The 12,834-nt window shown below is 42.5% G+C and overlaps 1 non-coding gene across 1 annotated transcript; it reads left to right on the forward strand.

Annotated features, from left to right (window-relative positions):
• The first annotated feature begins 10,257 nt into the window (after positions 1-10,257).
• Positions 10,258-10,376, forward strand: LOC114430311 (5S ribosomal RNA). The gene has a single exon (XR_003669992.1). It is a non-coding gene; the product is annotated as a 5S ribosomal RNA (ribosomal RNA).
• The last annotated feature ends 2,458 nt before the right edge of the window (positions 10,377-12,834 follow it).

A 12,834-nucleotide genomic window follows, 5' to 3' on the forward strand; every position in this document is an offset into this window, starting at 1 on the left:
TATGCATCATTTCTAACACGGGAGTCTATGGGAGAGGACTGTAAGTCCCACTTGTTTTCATCCTTTGGCTGGGTGTGCCACTTATACTCAGGTGCGACTTATATATTAAAATATAGAATTAGTCAGCCTGTGTCCTGACGTCTCATCACAGATGTAATGGCAGCTGTTCTGTCCCTCTCCTGACGGTTCTCTTCTACCTCCAGCACACTTTGCATTCCGAGCATAGGTGACGCGCACGTTCATGGAACGTGTGCTTGCAGCTGAGCCTCAGACCTCACCTGGCAACAAGGAATTCTATTTTCTGATTGGTCGTTAGGCTAATTCCAGCAGCTATATGAGCGCACAGTAGAACTTGTTGAAATGCATGTGTCTCACTCTCAATGCCCTGCAGCCGTACCATTTAAGTTAAGAGGAATTCAAGAGGCAAGTTACGCTACAAACCTAGTGATTTAGGCTGGCCCGCTGGTGTGACTAATAGTCCGGTGCGACTTATATATGTTCTTTTTTTCTTCATTACACATTTTTTGGATGGTGTGACCTATAGTTACTTAAGTCACTCAAGGGATTAATAAAGTAAATCTAATCTAATCTAATCTAATCTAATCTAATCTAATCTAATCTAATCTAATCTAATCTAATCTAATCTAATCTAATTTAATCTAACCTAATCTAATCTAATCTAATCTAATCTAATCTAATCTAATCTAATCTAATGCGGTAACTAGTTCCTCATGCTTTCAGCTACAGAAACTGTATTGGGATTTGTTCAAATATGTTTGGTTTTTAAAATCATAATAAAAATTCATCATTGAAGGGTTAATGAAGTTTTAACAGGCAGCTTATCATGTAGCATGTGTTTACAGAATTACATGTTTATGTTTTAGGAGCATTAAGAAATGTAAGTAAGTCACCAATGGGTCAAATAGTCAGAGTAAGCTTTTAAGGTGCATCATAACATCACTCTTATGGGAAAGTAATCACTCTCACAGGGGAAGTGTGGTGAACCCAGGTTTATGAACACATGGGATCTGCCCTGAGAGGAGCAACAGGAGTGTGACACACACCTGTGTCTCCAGTGTCATCAGACAGACAGGCAGGTGGACAGCCAGGGCTGTTACCATGGTGACAGGCTGACACACAGAGGCATACAAAGCAGCCATGTTTGTAGTCTTTGTCAGACTTTAAGCATTGTATCTGTCATATTGATCATCCTTCAGCTGGATACTACTTTTCCACATTCAAATCACAGCCTGAGCTTCTTATAGTCTTATGGTTTTATTCATATGGTTTATTCACAGGCTGTTCTTTAAGCTCAGTGACTTCACACTGTTCTTGTCTTCAGCAGTTTGTCTCTCATATCTTTCTAATATTCAAATATTTTTAGTTTTATTACTGTGAGGCAATCAAACTCTTGTTCTTCCCCCTCTTTTCTTTTAAATAGCACCTTCATCTTTTGAATTCTTAACCCTGTTTCAGTGAATTAAATTCAGATTGCAGATTCTCCAGCAATTCAGAGCAAAGCTTCAGCTGCAGGAATCAAACTTTTTCTTCAGGAAATGCTTTTCTAGTTCCTCTTGTTTTCATGAATGAAGGAATCCAGGTACAATGAGCAGCTAAAAAAACAATATTCTCACCTGGAACAACCTGTTTAACCCTCTGGGCACCCTTCGATTTTGGCTACGTTCAGACCCCTAGGGCCCAAATGTGTACCTCTCTTAAAAGTGCTATAACAATGCCATATATATAAATTTTTTTTTCATTTTTTTAATTTCTTTTCAGCAATGTCAGACCTATCCATAGATATACAATTTTCTATATTTTTGTATGTTTTTGTGTTATTTTTGTCATACAAAACATAGAATTCATAAACAGTAAAACTGAAAATATGCAGATTTTTAAAAACTGAGGTGCCAAGTGGGTCACTTCATATGAGGAATTTACAGCCTTGACTAAGTCAATAATTGATAACAAAATTGATTTTGATGCATTATTAGTAATAAGCCATTATTCCAAAAACTCCGGGTGAGAGGCGGGGTACACCCTGCACAGGTCACCAGTCCATCGCAGGGCAACACAGACAAACAACCATTCACACTCACACTCACACCTACAGGCAGTTTAGAGTGAATTAACCTAACTTGTCTTTAGAATGTGGAGGAAGCCTGAGAACCCGGAGAGAACCCACACAGGCACAGGGAGAACATGCAAATTCCACACAAAATCGCCACCCCAGTCAGAATGGAACCAGGAACCTTCTTGCTGTCCTCTTGCAATCCTCTGCGGCAGCACGGTGGTGCATCATGATGCATTTTGCAGACATGGGCCCCGCATTTGGCACAGTAGCTCCACACTGGAATGCATGTCCTCAGGAAAACAAAAGGTTAAAGGTGCTCTAGAGGCTGCTGATCATCCTGACCTCAGAGCAAAATGTGACAAATAGACACCTTTGTTCATTAGTGGGAGCATCACTTTGCAAGGGTGTAGTAGCATGGACGGAGGGGGCATGTCCCCACCAATAATCTGACCACCTCCTAAACAATGACAGATTCTCATTGGGTGCAGGAAGGGTTAAATTTCATTGGAATCTTAGGCCCCCACCAATGTCAAACACAAATCTACACCCTTGTCACTTTACCATTTTTGGAACTCCAGTGAAATCTCCAGTTGCTGTCATCCATTTCCTCTGCTTGTTCTTCTTCCTCTTCCTCTTCCTCCTCTTCCTCTTCCTCCTCTTGCTCTTCTTCTCCCTCTTCCTCCCCAGTGGTGCTGCCAAGATCCTCCTCTGGACAAAATTCCTATGCGGACACTTCCTGGCTGTCAGAGGATGATGTGTTTTCATCAGTGGCCTTGGGGGACCTCAAAATGGCAGCAAGTGCCTCTTCAAAATTTAATCTCCTCTTCATGGTTGCTCGTGGTGGCATGACTGGCCAGATAAACTGTACAATGTTCTTCTAGACTTCAAAGATGCACCTACATAAACATGGTGCACACATCCAATAGGAGAACAGACCCTCTGTATGATCTATCTTTTCATCATTTGAATTTACGTGCACGCACACACGTGCATGCACTCACGTGCACGCATGCACACATGCACACACGCATGTGCGTGCACACACGCACATACACACAATATATTCTCAGCAACACTAACACCACTTGTTTATCAACAGAGCTTGATTTTTTACTTTGATTTAACACACACACTCACACAAACACTCACATGCACAATATGATTCTCTATTCTCTCTTTTATATCAAGCTGAACACACCAAAACCATTTTTATGAAGTGGGGAAAACATAATAATATGTCAGGATTAGAGTATATCAAAGATTTGCTGATATAATGGGAGTCAATTGGCCAAACGTGTACCTAAGGGTGCCGAACGTAACAAAAGTTTTTATCTCCCATTGTGTACAACTTGCGAAAGTGGGGACAATTGATGTTTGTAAATAATCATAAAAAAATATCCCTGGCCAAGTTTTGTACATTTAGCCTTTAAACTGACAGAGATATTGAGAACCAAAATCCAAAAAAAAGCAAAATGTACACGTTTGGGCCCTAGGATGCCCAGAGGGTTAAATCATAATAGACGGAGTGCTAGGGGTTATTAAAGCCCAGGAGATGCAGTCATCAGTTTAAATGGATACCAACAAAAGAAATGTCAGACTAACATGATAATCAGAGCAGGTAGGAGATGGCTTACCTTGTACAAGGATCAGAAACACCATAAACATCTTTATGTGTTGATCTGCTTCAGTCCGGGACATCAGCAGCAGGTCCTGACTTGATCCTTCCGCCCACCTCTGCACTAACAGGAGTGAAACTATGAGGAAACTGAACGCCTCTCCTTTCCTCAGAAGTGATCTGGCAGGCTGGACTTCATTCCACAGATGTGTCACGCTGTGGGAGGACCAATCAGAGCTCTGCACAAAGTCAAGCTCAGGTTTATGGTCAACAGAACGGGACCCCCTACAGCAACAGTTGGAGAGTTCAAATTTCAGAGTTCATTTAATCAATTTCAACACGTTCAGAGTTAAATTGTGTCCAGTTGTGGAGTTGTTTGACAGAGTTGATGAAAATCACTGCCGAGGTGCAATTAAGCCCCGCCTCTGCCTCCGCCCCAGAATGGCTGACGTGCATGTGGGTGTCAAGTTTCATGCATGGGTGGTGTTAAGGGTAAAACACTAGGAAATATAATAAAAACATACTATATACTATATTATACTAAAAATACTCACATACTTTTATGTTCTTTTTTTGGTCAGCATTTATTTCACTGCTCCCCCAACCACCCTCACTCATGGTGCAAATCCTCGATTCAGGGACTGAGGCATCTGTTTCCTCATATTTTCCTATTGTGAAGACCATCAGTGAAGAGCGTTGTATGCATGTGTATGTGTGAACATCTGGACAGCACAAGGTGTGGGTGGTTGTGGTGCCCTGTCCTACCTGGTTAGTACTGTGGTTATGCTGGTTGAAGCGGCCTTCTATGCCTCACAGTCTCACCTCATATTTTCCATGTTACTTTTTGAGCGATAACATTATGGCTGTGTCCCAATTCAGGGTCTGCATCCTTCGGAGGACGCAGCCTACGCGGTCTCAGGAAGCCTCCTGAGGATCCTCCGGAGGATCCTCCACCGTTGGTAAATGGGACGGTCTGGCCTTCAAAGCACTTCCTGATTGTGGCGCGACGTCATAAATTTTGCCCCGGGAAAAACAAAAGCAGCGACAGCGACACAACACGGACTACACAACAAGCGGGACAACAGTGTGGATTTAGACATTTGGAATATTTTAATATATTTATTTGTTGTTGGAGGAAGAGGAGAGGCGGCTCCAGCGGCAGCAAAACCGGTGACGGCTCATTTTCTTCAGGCTGGGAGAGCGCAGTGGGGAGGTGACGGTAAGCTGCTGTTTAACCATATTATTGATCATAATTAATATACCGGTTACTGAGCAAACACTAGATATATAACCAGTAGATACACAAATATGATTAAATGTAATTTATATTTTATTCAATTGTAAGACTTGATACAGGGTCTGTTTGTAATTTTAATACTTTAAATAAATAGCTAAATGTGTAAGAACCCTGCAAATAACCCTGAAAGCACTGCTTTAATGTGTCATTAAGCATCAGGTCTGTCACTGCACCAGAGAATTACTGCTGGGTGGAGGAGAGTGGGGCTCCCTGCAGGACCAGCTGTCTGTCCTGGAGGAGGTGTACTGACCATCATCACCTTTGGAGGGTGAGGATACAGATTTTATAGCTTTTCATATTTTAAGCTGCGTTGGAAGCCGCTCTGTTGAAGTTATTATTTTTATTTTTGCCCTTTTTAAAAACATCTTTAGTAACATGGCAGCCGCCGATCGTCAGCTCTGCAAACCCTGATGGACGATGTGGTGGACAGAGGAGACAGACACCCCCCTCCCCCAGATGATGTCCCACTCACAGCCAGAGGACTCCAAGGTCTTCACCGTGGCATCATCCAGTCCAGCAGCACCAAGGACTCCTGCTCAGCCAAACATTTATATATATGTTCTTTGTGAATAGTATTTTCTGCTGATCTTTATAAATAATAAACTGTACATTTTCATAATGCCCACTGGTAAATAGTTAGAAATGTTCAAACTGTGTCTTTGTAAATATTGTACATAACACAACACACACACAATAAATGATTTACTGTGGTCACTGAGAAGTTGTTCAAAAGTTTACTTAAATTATAAATAGGTGATGAAACACATAATGTAACAAGGTTAGAAGAGTTTAAGAACACAGAGACAAGAACGATTTAATATCATCCTTTAATTTAATAAGTAACATTTAAATAACACAGAACATAAAATCACTGCTGTCCACCATCCTCTGTATGAGCTGAGGTCTGTCCGTTCTTTCTCTGCTCTCCCCCTCTCTCTCTCTCTCTCTCTCTCTCTCTCTCCCTCTCTCTCTCTCTCCCCCCTCTCTCTCTCCCTCCCTCTCCAGTCTCATCTCCTCCGTTATCAATTGTCAGGTTTCTTCTGTTTCTCTCTGCTCCTCCTGCAACAAAATGCCAACAGGCAGAATGACCGTTTGATATAATAACGATAATATTGCTCCTCACGTGAACTATACTTTATACTATACTACAGTAAACAACAAGAAAGAACATTCAGCGCCTCGTATCAACAGGACGTCATGTTTGTAAATATAAAACTCATTTTTTTAATGCCGCTGTCACTACTAGCATTTTAAAACTCTCCAACTACTGCTCTTTACTTACATTTAAATGTGAATTCGGCACTCCTGCCGCTGCCGCTCGCTTGGTCCGTCATCGTACTATTGGACAAAAAGTAGGTCCGCAAAGCATTGTGGGATATTTAAGGCCACGAAGGATGGTAGCGATGCGTCCTCCAAATTCAGGCAAAAGGAGGACGCATTTGAAGGACGCATTTGAAGGACCCTTCGACTTTTGGCGAATTGGGACAGCCTTCGCGCAGCTTTGTGACGTAAGCGGCCTTAAAATGCGCACTCCGAAGGATGCAGACCCTGAATTGGGACACAGCCTATATCTCACAAAGACCTCTAAAGAGCGATGAGTGTTACTGTGGTAAATGTCATTCATCTGGGTTACATAATGGACGAGAGAGTAAATCAATTGAACTAGGCTTTTTTTGTCTGTACACAGCAAATTCAGAAGAGTTACATTTCTGGTGTCAAATTTAGGAGTTAGGAGTTAATTTAACTCTTAACAGAGTCAAATATTGTATGTTTTACTCTCTGAGCACTGATAGTTGGTGTTGAAATGTCAGAACGTGTGAGTGTCAGAATGACATGTATCAGATTAAAGAAAAGTATATTTACAACATACAGTGTAAATTAGATTCAACACTGAGAAAGTTAATGTCTAACACTATACACTAGAGTTGAGAAAAACTAACTGGTCAGTGCTGGAGAGTGTTGGAGTTTAACTCTGAGAATAGTGACTAATACCTAGTAGTATTAGTATAGCAATAGTAGCAGTACTGGTTCATATACATGTACTATATATATGTTATAGTACTAGTAATATTAGTAGTATATAGTGACTAATAGTGACTAACCCAGTCTGTAAAGCCATTGGGGTTATAAAATATTTAAAATGCTGTAAAGGAAGTCAGATAATTAGACTGAAGACATGAATGGGTTAACAGTGGATTGAACAGGTCTGAGTGCAGAGTCACCCAGCTGTCAGACCGGTTCTGACACTTCCTTCATATTTCACTGATCATGAGACCTGAGGGCTGATTGTAAAGAAAAACACCAGAAGTTACACAACTTGTTGTGAAGCATCAGTTACAGTGTGACTCTGACCTGTGTTGTTGTGTTGAGCAGATGGAAATGCACTGTGCTGCTTCAGACATGACTTTCATCTGTCAGCTTTGCATCACATGCTACATGACTGCAAAACACTTTGTGCACTTCTTATGTCTGTGTCTGTGTTTTTACAGCAGCAGTGACATCATGAGCAGAGCAGCTCCACCTCTGCAATGTGGCCGGAGTGATGTCAGAACCAGACTGACTGAAAGATTGACCATATTTTCTGGATTGTAGGGCGCACCGAGTACAAGTCCACCGGACTATGACTAATAGTGCACCAACCTCTTGAATTCCTCTTAACTTAAATGGTGCGGCTGCAGGGCACTGAGAGTGAGACATTTCAACAAGTCCTCACTGAGAAATGATGAGCTTCACCGCACAGAAACTCCTATGAATATACTGCAAATGAGTAAAAGGCGACTACTGTGCGCTCATATAGCTGTCTGGACTTAGCGACCTATCGACCAATCAGAAAATAGAATTCCTTGTTGCCAGGTGAGGTCTGAGGCTCAGCTGCAAGCACACGTTCCATGAATGCTCGGAGCTCAAAGTGTGGACAAGCTAGAGAACGTCAGGAGAGGGACAGAACAGCTGCCATTACATCTGTGATGAGACCTACTCAGTGGCCGCCGTCATCTATTTTGTGTCGAGTTGCAGCTTGAAATCTTAACAACATTAAAGAAAAATCATTATAGAAAACAAGTATTTACAAAAAACAGGACACTCCTTTGAGGACAACAATGTCCACATCCTAGACAGAGAGGAAAGGTGGTTTGAAAGAGGAGTCAAGGAAGCATCTATGTGAAGCTGGAAGAACCTTCCCTTAACAGAGGTGGAGGCCTCAGACATCATCTTTCTACCACATACAATGCAGTGATTCCATCCATTCCAGGAAGTCTGCACAGACTCACAGCAAGAACAAAGGGCTGTCCACCAGTCCCCCTCCAGTCTCATAGTCGTTAGCCCAGGGGTGGGCAATTCTTTTTTTGCGAGGGCCACATAGACTTCCATTAGAAAAGCAAAGGGCCACATTTCTTTCATAAATAATAATATGAATTGAATTGGAGCTCACTGGCACAGTGTCTACCTTTATAAATATGCTCTTGTTACATTTTCATCACTGTAAGCAGTGTGTGGGGGCATCTCGGTGTCACATCGGTCGGAGAGTTGGTCATTGGGGTTTATAAAGGTTAAATATACACCTGCATTATCTATGACAGTTTTAAAGCTACAAGAAGCATTTTGAATGGATTCAGTTAAATCTTAATTCCCTCAGTTAGTTCTGGGTGATAAGATGAATAAATACATGCTGACTTGAACCCTGCCTGGACCTTCCCCCACCTCAGCTCCATACATTACAGGCCAGTAGAATGAGTTTGCTCAGACAGACCTGTCCTTTCTCATGTTTCCTGGATGACTCACCAAACTGAAATGAAAGTTCTTACTTTAATTTGAGCCTAGTTTAGTTCTAATCTAAGGAATGGATTCCACAAACATCTGAAGCTGAAGGTTTTTATTTCACTATATGAACTCAACACTGACCTCATGTGTCCGCCTGTTCTTGTTCTGTAAAATGACATTTTCTGGTCAAATAAAGGTTCAAATAAATAATGTGATTTAACCACATAATAGCATATAAAACTATAATCAGATATATGGAACTACTAAAGTTACACCAAGGTAACTAACTGGTTAATAAATGGCTGCGCGATGTTCCATTATCAAGAACGTTGGCCGTCTTCTCTGTGAACATATCCGCCGGTCCGGGTTTTCCTTCAACAGTCATGGTGCATTGAAAGGAGGAGCGGGCGGATCAGCTGCTCTCGGTGTGTGCGCGTGCATGTGCGCTTATGTGTGTGAACGCGGACGGGAGGAGAGAGAGAGAGAGTTGCGCAGAGTTGAATGAATGGAAAGATAGATATATTATAAAATGGCATTGGCGGAAAAACACCACAGAATCAGTGTGTGGCGGAGGGAGTTGATGATGTGAACCGGTCTGTGTGTTTACTGCTCTCTCCTCTGTCCTCTGTGTGTGTCCAGGTCCACTCTGAGTGTTGCTGGTTGTATGTTGAAACACACTCCGCACAGAGCAGCAGATGATGTGAAGATATTTTTACAGAAGAAAACCATTAGAGTTCAAACTAGTTTTAACAACGATCAAATCCCAAAGCTCTGAAAGTTGGACAAGGTCTGAGCTTTTTAAGAGCAGATGTCGGCTGCAGCTCCGCGGAAACATCTGAATGCGCCGTGGCGTTTCTTCACGCTTTACCGTACATTTCAGCATAGTCGCGCAGCATTTTTAAAGTGTACACAGCGCGTCTCTCCAAAGAGTAGATGGGATAAAACAGTGCTGCAGCTTAGAAGAAACGAGGGTGGGAAACACGTCAGCGGTGATGCCGTGCTGACAGCTGACTCTTGCTGCCTTCTTCTTTTCTTTCTTCTTCTGTTTCTTCTTCTATTGTGCGCACGGTCCGCGGGCCGTACTTTGCCCAGGTCTGCGTTAGCCAGTGTTAGACACACCTGGCCCAGGCAGCCAGAACATCACAGGTAAGTATGGACACATTTAGTGCTATTGTTTGTTTGACCCAGACCCACTGAGGTCCTCCTCCACATATAAAGCATGTTTCCCACCAACAGGTAGAACTGATGAAGCTGCTTGGAGGAGCAGAGAAACGTCTTCAAGAAAACTCTACAAGTCCAGACGCCTCGCTTCAGTGGTCTCTATGAACATGACCTGGATGACATGTAAATATACAGTGTGCTCTTTGTAATCTGTATTCTGGCTCTAAAACAAGTGCCCCTTGTGAGGGTTGAAGTCACAATCTTCAGATGATGAGACTGACTCGCTGCCTACTGCACTAACGAGGCTCAGAAAGAGGTGAAACATGGTCTTTTCTCTTTTTCTTCTTTAAAGCTCACGGCCATACTGCTCTAGAAACGCCCGATCTCGTCTGATCTCGGAAGCTAAGCAGAGTCGGGCCTGGTTAGTACTTGGATGGGAGACCGCCTGGGAATACCAGGAGCTGTAAGCTTGAGCCTCCCTTGGCCAAGGGAGGACTGCGTCTGGTAACGTATTGCGTCACTTCCTGTTTTGACACTGTCCTGTTTGTTCACTTGGTGTGCGCTGTAGGGGTGGGCGATACTGAAGATTTCAGTATCGATCCGATACCAAGTAAATACAGGGCCAGTATCACCGATACCGATTTCATGATCATAAATAATTATTTTTTTGCCTTCTTTTTTTCCTTTAAATAGATTATCGTGATTAGCAGAGTAATAATACACAAGAAACATTTGTTAAGTAAATCAAGCTGCAAACAAAAGTGCAGAACTGTATAAGTTTGATATTTTAACTTCACAATCATGTCAGCAATGCTCCTTGTGACAGCCATGGCTCTTTGTGAATCATGTAGGTGAAACAGCATGACTAAGATACATTTATAAAAGTTTAACACCTATCTGCATGTAGCCTAAATATGAAGAATAAAGATCCTTCAACAGTTATCACCAAAGCCTAATTATATTAATCATACTGAAATACATATCATTATATAAACTTATATAATTACATTATTAGATATATTTTGGAATTTGAGAAAAACGAGATTTATTTCAGCTGGTGATGTGATGACTGTTCAGCCATTCTGCTAAAATTGCATGTCTTATCACAGCACTCAGAAAGACACCATTAATTCATGCTGCAGATTACTCAATCTAAACCTTCACTTTTTTAAGTCATCTACCTGGATATTCATGAGTGTTTTGCAGTAAAGCCTTTGTCAGTGACCACTGTCTCTGGTTCATGTTCGGGGATCTGCCTCCTCCTCCCTCTGTTTACTCTGCAGCTCGAGCTCTTTGGGCTCTGCTGCTTTATGTTTACATACATGTTGTAAAAAATCTGAGAATTTTAGGAGCATCTGTGCTGGAGTTATAACCTTCTGTAGTACCGTATGTGTCCACTAGGCTGATTCAGACATCATTGGGAATACTGGAGACCTGTCTGTGCATCAAGCATCCCAAAGCATGTGATTCATACATAGAAACGGTCAAAAAAGCACTTACTCCCGGTTTCCTGTAGGTGGCGCTGTCCGCAGATGTCCACACATGGTGAGGGTTGGGTCTGTATCCCCTGTAAAAAATTTGAGAATTTTAGGAGCATCTGTGCTGGAGTTATAACCTTCTGTAGTTCTGTATGTGTCCACTAGGTTGAGTCGGACATCATAGGGAACAGTGGAGACCAGTCTGTGCACCAAGCATCCAAAAAAAATGTGATTCATACATAAAAACTGTCAAAAAAGCACTAACTTCCGGTTTCCTGTAGGTGGCGCTGTGCAGGTGAGTCATGAGCATGCAGACATGTCCGGGGGCAGAGTGTTATGACATAAAAAAAATTTGAGGACGATAGGACCATGTATGGCGAAGTTATAAGCATTTGATGTTTCATGGCGAACGATCGCCACCGCCACGGGCAGCCCGATGATGACATAGAGACGTTCAGGGCGGTGCTCTGACCATGTGCAGAACGTTTGAAGCCATTTGGAGCAAGTATATAGGTGTTTGAGCTGTTTACGTGTATTAATGGCGAGCGCAGAGCCATTTTGTGGTCATTTCCGCCATTTTGCGGTCATTTCCGCCATTTTGCGATCATGTCCGCCATTTTGGAATCACCATCCATTTTCCTATATATGCCATTGTCTGCCATTTTGTGATCGCCATCCATCTTCATATTCTTTTACATGAGCCCATTCACTTGAATGGGAGTTGGAAAGTTGGAATGGTGGAGCCTGCCTGCCATCTAGTGGTCAAGTTCAAATTCCACATTTTGCACCCAGATTTTGACTGCCAGATTCCGGTTTCAATACTAGTCAATGGGAAAAATTTTGGAAATTTGTAGTTGGAATGTGGAAATATGGAATGCGTCCAATTTCCATTGACTTTGAATGGGAAATCCCTAACCCTAACCCTAACCCTAACCCTAACCGCTGCAATCAACCAAATTCGCTGCACTGGACCTGCAACGCCGACAGTAAACTGGAAAAAGGACGCATGACAAAAATTGTCTAAAGACAGCAAAATTCACCTTACCACAACCGATTGGACGCCCCCCTCCAATTTGGCAGGTGATGAATGCAGGAGAAGAGAAGAGACTGCAGTGCAGGATCAAGTGGAGCTAAATACTTCATTCAGAACACTGGCCAGGTGTTTTGTCTCTGCAATCAACGCAGCGCCCCCCTGATGGAAACCTGCAAACATAGTGGAACAAACACACAACAAGCATTAGGCCCTGTGGCCCTCACATTGGAGCTCCAGCACAGTACCAGGGGCACGAAAAAAATAAAATAAAATAAAATAAAAAAAATTATTAAATCCCAGTGCGCTACAGGTACCCCAGAAAAACCCTCCGGGCGCAACAGCTCGGCAGCCAGCTTACCGTCCCTCACCAAAGACAACTTCTGCCTCTCTAAATGCAGCTGCGTCCTTGACGGACAG

The sequence above is a fragment of the Parambassis ranga genome, unplaced genomic scaffold (assembly GCF_900634625.1).
Source record: "Parambassis ranga unplaced genomic scaffold, fParRan2.1 scaffold_22_arrow_ctg1, whole genome shotgun sequence".
NCBI classification, from domain to species: Eukaryota; Metazoa; Chordata; class Actinopteri; family Ambassidae; genus Parambassis; species Parambassis ranga.